Source organism: Lissotriton vulgaris, chromosome 4_1 (genome assembly GCF_964263255.1).
Source record: "Lissotriton vulgaris chromosome 4_1, aLisVul1.2, whole genome shotgun sequence".
Lineage (NCBI taxonomy): Eukaryota > Metazoa > Chordata > Amphibia > Caudata > Salamandridae > Lissotriton > Lissotriton vulgaris.
The window spans coordinates 115426006-115441577 of record NC_141691.1 but is presented as its reverse complement, the minus strand read 5'-3'; positions in this window follow the sequence as shown (position 1 = coordinate 115441577).

Genomic DNA, 15572 nt, shown 5'->3' with positions numbered 1-15572 from the left:
GTTTTTATGCGTGTTTTAAAAATGAGCACGGAAGAGGGCAGAAGTTTTATTGTTGAATAAGATGAATTTGACTGAATCATGAATTATTTGTATTGCAATGGTTTTAATTAACTATGCAAATAAATTAAACTTGAAACTTCACGTGACATTCTACAGAGTGTAAACAACCACCAACTGGCACAGACTATCTGATGGCGCTTCGCGGTTTAGCCCTGTACCCATTGCTCAGACTGGCAATGCTTTCCACAGGAGCACCCACTTTTTGGGGCAGGGGCTTATGAGCAACACTCGAGAGATGACATTAGTTCAGCAAAAGCTTACTTGTTTTACAAACCTATACAAAGAGTTTTCCTGCATGTGAATGGGTGGTTCTAGGTTAGTACTTCTTTTCCTATCTTTTCCCCCCACTTTGAATGCTAATTTATTTATGTACTTACCCAAGTATCGGTAAAGCGTTAAATTAAATCAAAATGCTTTTAAGTTTTAAGCATAATGGGAATAACAAAATAAACGACTGAACTTCTAAAGAAAGGAATTGAAGGGGAAATTTGGGGGACAGGTAAGGATATATTGGAAACAAAAGCAACAACTCATGAATGCATTTCAAAACAGGTGTCCATCAGCAGTCAGAATGTTTTCTTGAAAGCTTTAAGGATTTCTAGAGATTTGCACCCATAACCCCTACTTTTGAGTTTTATTACATTTATTTAGGAATTATTTGATTAGTGCTAAAGGCAACACACTGTCAGCTTTTTTTCTAGAAAGCATTTGTGTTGAAACAGCCCAGTACTATGGGTTTTGCTAAAGGAGAACATAGTTGTGACTGTTGTTTGAGCTAAACGTTAATATTCTTATCCTTGGGTCCTGGACAATTTAGGTCAGCCTGTTGGCACTGTGCAGGTTTGTGAGTGAGTTGGAACTTACCTAGAGTTCATTAGAACAAAAGAGTCACATTAATTCTCCCACAAGGCTCCACAAAATGAAATCCACACACATCTCAGTTAAAGGAGAAGCTAGCTGTGATGTGTTAATAGTCATACACTTAATTGTGAGGAACGCAGGCAGCCATCTATTGATCTACGAATCACACAGGAACGGGCAAGCTGACGTGTTTAATTTGTAAAAGAGTGCCAGAGCTCTCGTGAGGAGGCCACTTCAGCTTGCACCCCACATTGCCTCTGCTATGTTGCTAATGATAGTAACAACACAACCATAACACTCCTAGAAGTGTGACAGTTTGAACCATTCCAGGCCTGCAAAGCTTTAATAATGTCTTAAGTGGCAGGTAATAGTAATTTTTAATGTATATAAGGGCCACTGGAATTCTGTGAATGTGCGGCCGCCATGTTTTTCGCAAAATTATAGGTTTGCCGCATAATCAGTGTATTTTAGCAAAAACAGGTTTTGTTTCAAGCTCAAATGGTTCAAAAGTTACAAAAAATGCAGCAGCACATGTTGCCGCACAGTGAAAGGCCCTTTGCAAAGCTGGATTGGTCACCTTTCTGGTGCTTATTGATATATTTAGGTATTAAACTACAGCTAATGAGGTGCAACCAACGCCCAGACAGTTTTACCAAGTGCAAAAATGATGAAATTATGAAGTAATACGATTACAAAATATGCAGCATTATGCCGTATAGTTTAGCTTCTCTTGCTGCATAATTTTCTCAACCCTGGTGCATAATTCCAGTGGCCCTGAGTATATTGAATTAATAATTGACTGTTCTGGTCATCTCTAAATTAGCCACACAATGCCACCTTGTGGCATTCTATCACAAGCGCCGGTGTTCAGAATTAAGTGCCGAGCACTGGAAACCACCTGCTCAAATTAAGGACTGGAATTCAGAAAAGGGGGTGGTGATGAACAGAGTGTCTGAATTAAGCAGACCACTCTTACCCAGTCCAAAGATCAGGGCTTGATCCATCACCGTTATTTAGCTCACTGCACCATCCCAGCTCAGAACCTGGCTATATGCAAATTAGTCTGTCCCTGGCCCAGTGCATCATGGGAACAGGGCAGACCAAACTAACAAGCCAATTCTTCACCAGAAAGGAGACAAGCTTCCGGGGACCGGTTTCTGGCATTTCAGCGGTCTTCGGCCCGGCTTGCTTGAATCCTGAAGGTGCAGTGAGCAAGGGACTCATGTCTGAGTATACCCTGCGACACCTATAGTGGTCAAAAACGATTCAGAAAAGGGGGTGGTGATGAGTGTCTGAATTAAGCAGCCCACTCTTACCCAGTCCAAAGATCAGGGCTTGATCCATCACCGTTATTTAGCTCACTGCACCATCCCAGCTCAGAACCTGGCTATATGCAAATTAGTCTGTCCCTGGCCCAGTGCATCATGGGAACAGGGCAGACCAAACTACCAAGCCAATTCTTCACCAGAAAGGAGACAAGTTCCGGGGACCGGTTTCTGGCATTTCAGCCGTCGTCGGCCCGGCTTGCTTGAATCCTGATGGTGCAGTGTGCAAGGGACTCATGTCTGAGTATACCCTGCCACACCTAGAGTGGCCAAAAACGATTCAGAAAAGGGGGTGGTGATGAACAGAGTGTCTGAATTAAGCAGACCACTCTTTCCCAGTCCAAAGATCAGGGCTTGATCCATCACCGTTATTTAGCTCACTGCACCATGACAGCTCAGAACCTGGCTATATGCAAATTAGTCTGTCCCTGGCCCAGTGCATCATGGGAACAGGGCAGACCAAACTACCAAGCCAATTCTTCACCAGAAAGGAGACAAGCTTCCGGGGACCGGTTTCTGGCATTTCAGCCGTCGTCCGCCCGGCTTGCTTGAATCCTGATGGTGCAGTGAGCAAGGGATTCATGTCTGAGTATACCCTGCCACACCTATAGTGGCCAAAAACGATTCAGAAAAGGGGGTGGTGATGAACAGAGTGTCTGAATTAAGCAGACCACTCTTACCCAGTCCAAAGATCAGGGCTTGATCCATCATCGTTATTTAGCTCACTGCACCATCCCAGCTCAGAACCTGGCTATATGCAAATTAGTCTGTCCCTGGCCCAGTGCATCATGGGAACAGGGCAGACCAAACTACCAAGCCAATTCTTCACCAGAAAGGAGACAAGCTTCCGGGGACCGGTTTCTGGCATTTCAGCCGCCGTCGGCCCGGCTTGCTTGAATCCTGATGGTGCAGTGAATCATTTTGTCCACCATAAGCGTGGAAGGGTATACTCAGATGTGAGTCCCTTGCTCATTGCACCATCAGGATTCAAGCAAGCCGGGCCGACGACGGCTGAAATACCAGAAACCGGTCCCCGGAAGCTTGTTTCCTTCCCAGTATAAGAATTGGCTTCGTAGTTTGGTTTGCCCTGTTCCCATCATGCACTGGGACAGGAACAGACTAATTTGCATGTAGCCAGGTTCTGAGCTGGGATGGTGCAGTGAGCTAAAAAACGGTGATGGATCAAGCCCTGATCTTTGGACTGGGTAAGAGTGGTCTGCTTAATTCAGACACTCTGTTCATCACCACCCCCTTTTCTATATCAAATTAAGGACTGGGGGCACAGCTACCAATCAGGGGAGGCAGGGAAAATGGAAACTGAAAATACTAATGGAACACTTGCCTGGGTTAGCTCAACTGCTGCAAATCTACAGGAGATACAGATAACTGGCCTGGGGGCTCTTTTAAGAGCTACTCGCACATATCTGGGTATGACCAGCGGCAACCTGCTTATTTGATGATTAGAACGAAGGAGAGACAAAAAACCCAACAAAGGATACAGGCGACAAACAAATACTAATATAAAAGGGAGACTGATGGAAAATGCAGGTACTCTCATTGAGTGCTTCACAAGAAAGAAACGAGTTCCCACTCATGGAAGAAATAGAAGGAGCCAATCATAGAGGTGGTAAAGAAGATCTGCTCCACGGGAGGGACAAGGATGTACTGGAGCGGCTGAAACAAAGCCAGCAAATAGAAAGAAAGCAACTGTGAGTAACAAAACACAAAGCTAATGGTAAGCAATGGGTGTAATGCATTCCAAGGTAAGCCTTCTGCATGCCACCAAAATGTCTTTGCAACCTGATGGCAAAGCTGTTCGGTAGGTTTCGAATTTGAGGACGCCTTTATTAGTCTTGTTAAACTATGCATTATTAATCTACACTCAAAATTCCCATGTATATACTGACAAAACTATTGCAGTTCGAACAAATTTGCTACATGTTCAAGAGTGTTTCCTTGGCTTATGATAACTAGGCCTCAACACCATCTTGTCGAAAATTGATGTTACCTCATAATTATTCTTTGTTTGTGTTCCTGCTGCATGTTGGTAAGCAATTGTAGATTTGTTTATTTCTGAGTGCCACTGCTCTTGAAGAGGACCTACTTACTGTTACAGTTTCTCGAAGACCTTCCGCTTGCACACTCTAATGCATTTATTCATAATGGTTCACTGTTGCTCATGTAACTGGTTTATTCTGACACCTTCAGATGTTATTTCAGCCTGTTGTCCTTTATGAGTAACAATATGTAAATATGTGCAAGAATTAAAAAATGTGTATAAAACCAACAACACTTCCTATTTTAATGAGATGTATGAGGTTGATAGGATGAACACAGCTGGTCAATATTTGGTGAAATATTAGATAAAGACACTGGCATTTTGTCATCGAGTATTTTCAAGCTTCCACGTTTAAATGTCTTTAAGTTTGTCTTTGTTGAAAAGGATACTCCACAACTATATGCAATAGAGAACTGCAGGAGAATTTTAAACACTTTTTTACCTATGTTTGGATGCATTTTTGAAACAATAATCCAAAAATTGTCTAAATCACCCTATTCATGCACATTAACAGATTTAGATCATTTTTTAGTTCAGCTAATTCTTCTTTAATAAGTGAAAAGTTCCCAGTTGCAGTTGAAAGAAATTGATTTCTGATCCAACCATAGTCTTGGATTTTAACATTTGGGAAGTAATGAACTTTCTCTCCAAGCAATGGTAAATGGTCAACAATCATCAGGCTGATATCACATTTCAGCTCGCACTCTGCAGTTTTGGAAAACATTTAAAAATTGCCTTTTTTCACTTTCTTTTTCCAAATTGCTCTGTTGTCTCTCATAGCACAAACTTTATCTACAGCTGTTAAGATATTTTCTCCTTTTCTTTACATATTTGTGTTAATTTTATTCAAATATTCCAATAGGTCAGCGAGCTATCCCAATTTTGTGCACCAAAGTTTGTTTTGAAGTAGATCGTAGAATTCGTGTTGCTGATTTTCATCAAATGTGTATAAATGATAAAGCACACAACTTCTTGAGAGTCAACGAATGTCTGTGTGCAGTAAAAGCTTTTTAAACCTTTCCGCCATTTGTTCATAAATATGAGCAACCAATCTTGATTTAAGAGGTCTGCTTTTAATGCAATTGACCATTTGAACCACTTTGTTTTATTAATTAATTTCCACTAGTTTGTGCGACTAGTGCTTCTCGATGTAAAAAGCAATGAGTAATTATAATATTTTCATTCTCTTTCTTTGCAAAAGCTATAAAACCTTTTGTTGAGCCAACCATTGAGGGCGCGCCATCCGTGTATATTCGACACAATTTAACCATTGTGAATTACTTTCCTTCATGAAGCAATCTACATTTTTAAATCTATCCTCACCTCTAGTTCTCGTTGGAAGTTCTAGGCAACACAGGAATTGCTCAATCATTCTCTCAGTATGAATGAAACATATAAAAACCATTCGTCAACTTGCAATGTAAAGATCATATTATCGCCTTGAAAAATATACTTCATTTGCAGCTTAATGTTAGCAGACGTATCTTGAATAGTCTTCTAATTGTGTTATCTGCCGAAAGGATTTTATTAACTTCTATCTCAAATTCTGGCCCAAACATTGTTCAAACAATGACACAGCACGATTCCTTTATAATGGTTTCGACAATAGTGTGTGGTTCCTTGTTTTTGGCAATCATTTGAGCAACCAAGTAACTTGTCTTTTGAGTATTCTCTGATGTCTTCATTCCCTTTGTGAATGATGAAAACTGCTTCCTTATAGATTTTGAAAGCTCAATAAAGTATTCTACTAGTTTTTCTGAGAAATGGTTGTGTTTTGTGATAAAATGTTGTTTGAATTGATTCAATGCCATACTTTAATTTGTAAGTATTTCCCCACACACTAAACACTGGGCACAAATATGGTTTTCATTACTAGCAAATGTGAACTCCAGTTTCACATAAGCTTTATTATATAAACAAGGATTGGAGACTTTTCCTTTACACTTCTTACGTACTGAGACAGACCGTTCAGTTGATTCTTGGGTACTTTCCTCGATAGTTGCTACAGTTTGTTCATAGCTAACCTCATCTTCACCAGCTTTTCGTTTTTTAATTATGAACGTATCCATTGTGTGTTTTTTTTGCCTTATCTTGCCCTTGCCTAGTGTTCTCTGGAATGTCCCACAGCAAAATCAGAGCTTCAAAAGTGTTTCCTTTTTGGCGGTCTCTCTTGCCTCTGTGTGACTGATGCCTGCTACCTCTGGTGCTATTGTCTCTGATGCCGGTATCTGCAGTGTGTCTATTTCTGTGGCTAGTGCTGCTGCATCGTTTCTTGCAGCCTATGATGCTGCTGTGTCCATGGTGGCTGTTTCTGTGGCTAGTGCTCTTGTATCCGGGAAACTATGGGGCTGCTTCTGCGAAAAGGAAGAAATGTAGAAATCGGAAGAACATGAGATACGAAATTCAAGGATTGGGTTTGCAGAAATTTGGCAAGCAAAGGGGTGTAGATAAGGGATGCAATGAGAGTGTCTCAATGAAAGAATGTGTAAAAGATATACAGATCCAGGCATCAATATTATTATAGAAAAGAAGGAAAGGAGAGAAATCACAGAAGTGAGGGGAAATGAGAGAAGATGAGGTTTGCAGGACTAGAGAGAAATAAAAGAGTGAGCAACATATGGGAAGAGGACACTAGGCAGGACAGAAGAAGGAAGACAAATGAGAGTGAAGATCACATTAGCTGGGGCATTCCACCACAGTGTTTACTGGTACCTAAGACACTGTGTGTGCTGCTGTCCAGCCAGTGAACCCCTCCACTAATATCAGATAGCTGTCTGAGCCAATTCTCCACAGGGGGCAGCCTGACCGAAATCAATCAAAAAAGGGCCTCCTGGGCATGCTTTGTAATAGTAAAGGATTCACCCGATGGGATCCCACACACAACCTTAGAGAAAAATACCAGGCTGAACTTGGGTGACGAGCAAGACTGGCAGTAGGCGCTAGTATTCCCGCATGTAGTGGCAATCCCCTCCAGACTCCAACTGGTGCAACTTAAAATACTGCACAGAACATACTACACCAGAACAACACTTAACAAAATAGGGAAGATTGAAACACCTCTATGTCTGCGGGCTGTGGATTAGCAGGCACATTTTACCTTACACTGTGGAACTGTCCAAAAAATCACACAATACTGGGGGGCTGTCATGGCTACAATAACTCTGGTATGTGGCTTCAAAGTCCCTCATGAACTACGGAGGTGCCTTCTCAACGTATGGGAGCCGACTGACCTTAACCATGCTACACAGGCTTGGGAGACCCTGGGTATCACAATGGCTAAAAGGAACATCGCTAAACATTGAGGAGTGCAAATTATCCCCCCACACCAATAGTTGTCGTAATCTAGACATGGCAATGGTAGTGGAAAAGGGGGTATTTATTCATAGAGGGTGTCCCTGAAAAAGGATCCCTGGTATGGGGGAAATGGAACTAATTTCGAGGAAACATATTCGCCCCTCTGCCTGAGGAATCCAACCCGGAACTGAGTGACTAATGTGTACCCGCTGTTGTTGGGCCCCACGGACATATTGTTATCAACTGTAGAGATGTGCATTTTGAGAAAATTGGAGGAACGAAAACACCTTCATTCTGTTCCCTCTACTGCACTACCTTGCATAATGTATGATCTGAATACTACATGCGTCTCTTGTACTCAGCAATGTTATATGCAAATAACAATAAAAAAATACATTAAAAAAGGGTCTCCGCCTGCAGCTGGCTCCTGTCTTACTCTTCTGTTCTGGCCTCCCCTGCAAGCTCCTACTTCCCTATGGCATTCGGGCTCTCTCCCCAGCAATGACAAAATACTCACAGGAGAACCACTCCTGACAGGCATCAGTCTCAAGAAGTACACCACCATGCCTCTCACACAGCTTTCATCACAACTGCCTGGGAACTCCTGGTGTGGTCTGCCTGGCTCCACACCGTATACAGCAGCCTCTTCACAGGGCTGTGCCACAGTTCAATTGTTGCCCTGATTCAAAAGCCCTGAAGCAGGCCTCAAGCTTAGGCGCCCCCACAGGTCTCAGCAGGGGACAGTCATGCAGCTCCACTGCTGAGCAGCAAAAGTTTCTGGGCCTTCTCCACAACCCCACAGACCCTGGCAATCTGCTGCCCATCAGGGGTGGGGATCTATGGCCCTTTGAATCACCCACGACCTGCAGCGCACTCACTGGTCTTCTCCTGGGGTTCTTGCTCTCTTGCCTATGTGGCCTCCGACGCACTCTCTAGGGCAGCACCTCTGCCTCAATGTGTATTGCAAATGCAGGCCTCGATCCGGGCTGCAATTCCAGTAGCTTCGGCGATGCCACATCTCTTCAGCACCGCTCGACATTCAGCAGATCCAGTCGTGTTCTTCTGCTGCAAGCTCTGGGGGGGTTCTCCACCTCAGTGGAAGAGAAGAGGTGTGGCGCCGCGGCTAGGGCGACTGACTCCGGACTGACTCCAGAATCTGGGGATCACGGTTCGATCCCCGGGCCGGCGGCAGGTTAGCCTAGCACCATGTGACTCTGGGCAATAGCTTGCTTAATCTTCCAGACGGCCCCCAGCGCCTAGAGACCCTTACGGGTGATTGTGCGCTTTAGAAATGTGGAATATTCTATTATTATATCAGTCCCTGAGGCCGTCATGCCTGGAGGCTGCAGCGCCCCAGTATCTCCCGGTTGAAGCTCCTGCACCACAGGGAACCAGCTGCCATTTTATAAAAGTCGGGCAGGCGGTTGGTCGCAGCTCTGGTGTCCCACCGTGGTGCAGCCATTAGGTACCGCAATTCGCGGGGCTTTCCTAGGGTGTCTCCTCCACAGCTCCCTCTCTTGTGGCTGACACTCCTGCAGTCCGGGCCACAGATCTCCACAGCAGCAGCGCCCCACATCCCGCCTCCCTCACACCGACCTGAGCAGACTCTCCATGTGCTGCCGCCCTGTGCGTACGGCAGGCAAAGGATGATCGTGCCTGCACCCCGCATACACCACGAGGCACCGTTTCGGGGAATGGGCCTAGACCACTGACTGTGCCCGTAACCAGATCACTGACAGGCCCAGAACTGCTTAATTTGTAAAATATGAAGTGCAGGTGCTCAAGTATTTGTCGAAGGCCACGTCTACTTTTCTCTGGCTCCACCCACTTCTTCTACCATGATGTGACGTGGTCTGCTGCAATCGGCGTCACGCCACCACCACACTGCACATTATACAATATTCCTCCCCTTCGCAAAAGGTTACTTCACTCAGGGCCGTGTTTAACACTGGTGGCGGCGTGCCGCCCTGTGCGACACTGTTGGTGCTTCCCCAATGACCACCCCTCACAGGCATTCCCTCAGTACCACCCTTTAACAATGCCCTTCAAGTCTCCATAACATAACCCTTGTCTCTCAGATTATTTTAGTTTTGGAGCACTTTGCATCATACACACATTGGATAGATACAAATCCTGCGTGTGTAAGTCAGTATGTAGAGAATGTTACATCAGACAGGACTACAAGTTATAGGAGTCCCATGTCATCCATGATTGTCATTGTACAAAATAGTTTAAGAGTTCTGAGTCTGGAAAAGCACAAATTCAGAATTTAAAACAAATCAGCATTTTTAGGGGTTCTCTCTGAAAAGAATTGATTTCTACACAAATGATCCATTTTGCAAGATTAAGATAATAAAATATTGGGCAAAAAAACAGATAGCTGTAATATATAACTTGCAGTTTTCATGCAGCTCTTTGATGACAGTTAATAGCTTGCGATTCTATGGTGGGATTTTAACTTACTTAGTCTGCTGCGCAGCTTTATTTTAACTGATTAGGCCTTGCCTCACCTGGTGGCTGGTGTGGTTACTGGCGGCGTGAGGTTCCGTGACGATTTGAACCCGTGTTTTCAAGTTTGTCGGAAATACATAATATTAGTATCAGCGAACCGCAAATGATCCATTTAGCATATCCTGGTGTTTTCGCTACGATACGAGCAAGAGCACTCCTGTTATGAACACATTTCTGATCTACCCATGGCATCCATCTTAGATCATGGCAGCCATTTTGTGTTTCTTGCCCTCACATATGCAATAACCTCTGATCACTTCATTTCGATTAAGGACACGTAGCCTTAGCCGGAGATTCACCTCTTTCATGACACGTACACCTTAAACCAGATCACGCTGAAGCTGCATGACTCGACAAAGGCTGCCTCCTCTGCCCGAGGCCAGCCCACCTGAACTGGTTTTCCTGTCCATTGTCCTGATCATGATTAGGCGGCCGAAGCTGGTAGCCTTGCCCATTTACAACCCACAAACATCTCTTATCCCGTTTTTCTATCTTCTGCACCTGGCTCTGCTCCTTTCCTTCTGGGCCTTTATTAGGGGGAGGTAACGAACTTTACGATGAGGCGGTCCGGCACTTGAATGCAATATTGACAAGGGATTGTGATGGACTAGTGGGAACCCCTCTTCGTGATGTTTGGCATCAGATATTATCGACAGTTCCTGTGTAACGCCAAATATTTATTGTTTAAGACACAAAGGTTTGGGAGTGTACTGACATGTGAAATATTTGCCTGAAGCACAATTTTTGGTATATAAGGAGCAACCCTCAATGTACAAATCGAACAGTCTCCTAGTCTCTGCCCGTGTGTAGATTCTGTGATTTCTGTGTCCCTGCAGTAATAAACCTTTGGTCTTTGACGCCACCATCGAGAAGCCCGTGTTTCTGTTCATTTGCGCACCAAGGCAGGTGGAACTCCGGGGTCTTTGGGTGTTGTTCCCTGACACCTCTGGACGGAACCAAAAAGTCCAGAACTCCAATTGGCGCCCAACGTGGGGCGACGTCATTCGGTACCGGTCCAAAAGCCCGAAGAGTTCGAGAAGCTTCGTGTGAAGATTCCTGAGGGAGGCGCCCCACTTCATCGATCCCGGCATATCGCAAAAGTGGCCCTGAAGTTCTCTTCCACGAGGGTTCCCGTTCAGGACGGCTGCAGTGGGCCGTTGCCTTGACCGTCGCCCTGTCTTGGACCCGAGGTGCAGCCTTAGTACAGCGAAACGTGACGGGTTTCTCCTTGGTGACGTCTTCAGTGCCTCAGTTAAGTATTTAGTGATAGCTAGCTGGTTACTTTGTGAGGATTGTTAAAAATCCTTGATCGATTCTTGGTTTGGTTTGGTTTCGTAAGATTATCACTAGTTGTTCTGGTTACGATAATCTATTTGGTTCAGTTTGGGTATCGATACATTAGTTTGGTTTTGGTAGGCCTAAGTTCTTGGTTCAAGTGCACATATCTGTTTCGTGTTTTGTTTGTTTTGTGTTCCAGACTGAAAATGGTAAGTCGGAAAATGTTGTCTTGTTTCGGTTGCAACCATGACTCACGATTGGAGGATTCTTGTTTGGTTCCTCCAATTGGGACTCCCCTTTATGACCTATATTGCAAATTTGGAGTGGGTCCTATATCCTATAACGAGGTGTGGGTCCGTTACTGTAAGAAGGATGGTGTCCTTAGTTGGCCACTACATGGTAGTTTTGAACCCGAGATCCTTGATAATTTAGAAGCGAAACTGTTTAGTAAGAAAGCCCGGCCGGCAATGTTTGATTCTTTCCGTTACTGGCGAAAAGAATCTAAACAGAGAGAAATGAAAAGGTTGAAGAAAGAACAAAAAGAGCAAGAAGAGTTAACTCTAGAGCAAGCAACTAAACAACTGCAAGATAATGAGTGCGAGAAGGCTATAGATGTAGCAATTAGAGAGCATAATTTAGCGATTGACAAGTGCTACCCTGCCTTGCCATCGAAAACAGCTAAGATACTGGAGGATCCCGAAAACGATCCTCTGTTGTCTTATCTGTTACGTTCACCTCCACCGTACGCACAAGGTGCTACGGCTCAACTTGTACCGAATGTTCAATTGCCGGTTGCTGGACAACCTGGTGTTCTTGTTCCTCAGAATCTAGTTCCTGTACCTCCTGTGGTTAATGTGAATGTTCCTACGGCTCCTCCTCTTCCTGGGTTGCCGACTTCTATACCTGTATCTGTCTCGCTTACACCTACTACTTCACAAACTATTTTCATCGATACTCCTACTGCTTCGCAATCTGTTCCTACCTCTACTGTGTTCTCTACGTCTGCAAGTGTATTAACTCCACTTTCTGTACGTCGAAAAATAACTGATTCTGTTGCTAATATTCTGTCTCCTTTATATAAATCCTTAATTAAGACTCCTACTTCTGATTCAGTTCAGAGACGTAGTCAGCTACCAAGTACTGAAGAACGGGGAGTTTTAGATTCCACGGCTCTCAGATGGATTACGAAAGTTAGAAGATATAATACGAAAGATGTATTAGATACGTTTATGCAGTGGAAGGAACCAACGCAACGATACGTCTTTGATGAGATGTGCTCGTTGTTACGTGAGGAAATAGAGGAAGATGATGTTGAATCAGACTTGGAGGATTTAATTAAGGTGCAAAAAGAGTTTGCTGCAGGAATGATAGTGGGTGATAATATAAAAGAAGCGATGGAACTTATTTTGAGTTTTAGGAATGATCCATCTCTTCGTTCGCCGAGAGATTTAGAGAAAGGTAAAATGAAGCTAAGTCGCCAATATCCTATGAGGGAGGTTCCTCCAATTTGGCGCGAAGCTGTGCAAGCTGATCATAACGCTGGTATTGTAGCTGCTCCAGCACAGTTCCAACGAGTGTGGATACACATTCCATGGAAGCGAGCTGAAGTGCTAGCAGTGAAACAGGCCTTACCAGATCCGCGTAAGAATCCAGCCGGATATTACAAGGAATTGACACAGACAGTTGAAGCTTGTATAATGAACTTGGCAGACATCGACATGTTATTTGGCAATGTAGTTCCACAACCAGTGTGGGCTAAAATTCGTAGAGAGGATCATCAAGCAGCTTTAGGTGGTGATTGGGCAGCTATCACTGCAGCAGATGGTCAGCAAACGGGTGGTGCAAAACCCGAACCCCTAATTGCTAATCTTCCAGGTAGAATAATTGACTTAATGAAGACTCTGATGCCTGCGTTGCGTGTTAATTGGGATAAATTATCCGCATGCAAGCAAAAGAAAGATGAAAGTGTCTCCGACTTCTTCACGAGGTTCGAAGAGACTTTTGTAGACCATAGTGGTCAGGATATGAGCACTGAAGGAGGACAGAGATTGTTTGTCGATAAATTTGTGCATAATTTGTTACCTGAATTATGCAATAAATTAAAGGATTCAGAGAGTGCGTGGGCTGTTTCCACAACTGCGCAAATACTTGCGACTGCGCAGTACTACGAAAATAGGGATAAAGAGGAAAAGGAGAAATCAGAGAAGAAAACGAAAGATTTAAAGACTAAAGTTCTTTTACAGCAGGCGTATCCGCCTCGCACGAACCAGACTAATATGCAACAGAATTCGTATCAAAGGACAGATTATAGTTCAACCAGGCCTCAATATCAGTGGAATCAGTGTGCGTACTGTAAGAAAGAGGGTCACTACAAGAATGAATGTCCGATTCTAGCGCAAAATAATGCAGCAGCAGCTCAGAGAGGTCGTGGTGGTTTTGCGCAGAATTCTAGAGGTCGAGGGCGAGGTGCTATGCCTCCGCAAACGAATGATCGTCCCTCTAATCACTTTGATCAACAAAACGTACAGTCAGCTCAACAGAATAGATCTCAGCAATATCTTGTTGAGGATTATTGTGAAGTTGATGAGGGATTCCAGCAAAATGGGTACTAGGACAGCCATGGACAGAGAGAGGGAGTAGTATCAGTTCCAGTGGATCAGAGTGGGCCTTATGTCGCAGTAGCAACATCAGGTGTAGTCGAACCGTTTCTGTTGGATACTGGTGCCGCAAAAAGTTCTATAATTCATGCGAAACTCCCTGGCGCACCTTTGTCTGGCTCAACAAATGTTTCCGTAGGTTTTTCAGGCGCCCCTGTTTACAACCCGATATCTAATCCTTTGTCTATTTCTGTTGGACCATGCCAATTGAAAGCACCCTTGATTTTGACGACAGGTTGTAATGAAAATCTGCTTGGTTTAGATTTGTTAAAACGATTATATGCGACATTGTACTGTTCTCCGGAAGGAGTACAGCTTACTTTGGGTAAAAGACTCACTTCTCCGATGTACTTGTCAATGGACGCACTCCCGCCAGAGCTGCGCTCACTCCCTAATTCTCTTTGGGCGACTGGTCCTAATGATGTAGGCCTTTTAGAAATACCACCGTATGTAGTAACTTTGAAAGCAAATGTAAAATTTCCCAGAATTCCCCAATATAAAATATCGAGTGAAGGAGAACGTGCACTTTTATTGATTGTGCAAGATTTGATTAAGAAAGGTGTGGTTGAAGAAACTCGAGGAAATGTTTGTAATAGTCCTGTATTGCCAATACTGAAACGAACTGATCCTACGAAGCCTCCAGTATATAGGTTTGTCATAGACCTTAGAGAAGTTAATAAGATTGTGGTTCCGCAGTTTCCTGTGGTACCAGACATTACTGCCTTGTTAACATTGATTCCTGCTACAGCCAATTGGTTCTCAGTCATCGACTTGAAGAATGCCTTTTTCAGCATTCCGATAGCCGAGGAAAGCAGGGATATTTTTGGCTTCTGTCTAGGAGGTCGAAGCTTCAGATTTAAACGCGCTCCACAAGGCTACTGTGAGAGTCCATCTATTTACAGTCAAGCATTAAAAAGTCAGCTAGATTCTTTTGTCCTTCCTCCAGGTTCTGCCCTAGTACAGTACGTAGATGATCTTTTAGTGGCTGCCGATGACAAGGAAACTTGCAAAGCAGCTACAGTATCGTTGTTGCATCATTTGTCTGATTTGAATCACAAAGTATCACCTTCCAAGATGCAATACTGCTGCCAAGAAGTGACCTACCTAGGTCATCTCTTGTCAAAGGAGGGAAGGAAGTTGACCCCAGAAAGAATAAAAGCAATTACGCAAATGAGTGTTCCACGCACACAGAGAGAAGTACGTGCCTTTTTAGGTATTACCTCCTACTGTAGGCAGTGGATTCCAAATTTTTCTCTTTTAGCGAAACCATTGGTAGCTTTGACTGGGAAAAATGTTCCGAGTCCGGTGCCATGGTCTGATGAATGTCAAGAGAGCTTTACCGAATTACGAAAAGCCTTGTGTTCAGCTCCTGTATTGGGTACACCTGATTACAGTAAACCATTCACGCTCTACGTTCACGAGAGAGAAGGTTGCGCGTTGAGTGTCCTGACACAAAAGTTTGGTGATAAACAACGCCCTTGTGCGTATTTCTCATCAACATTAGATCCGGTAGCTAGAGCGTTGCCT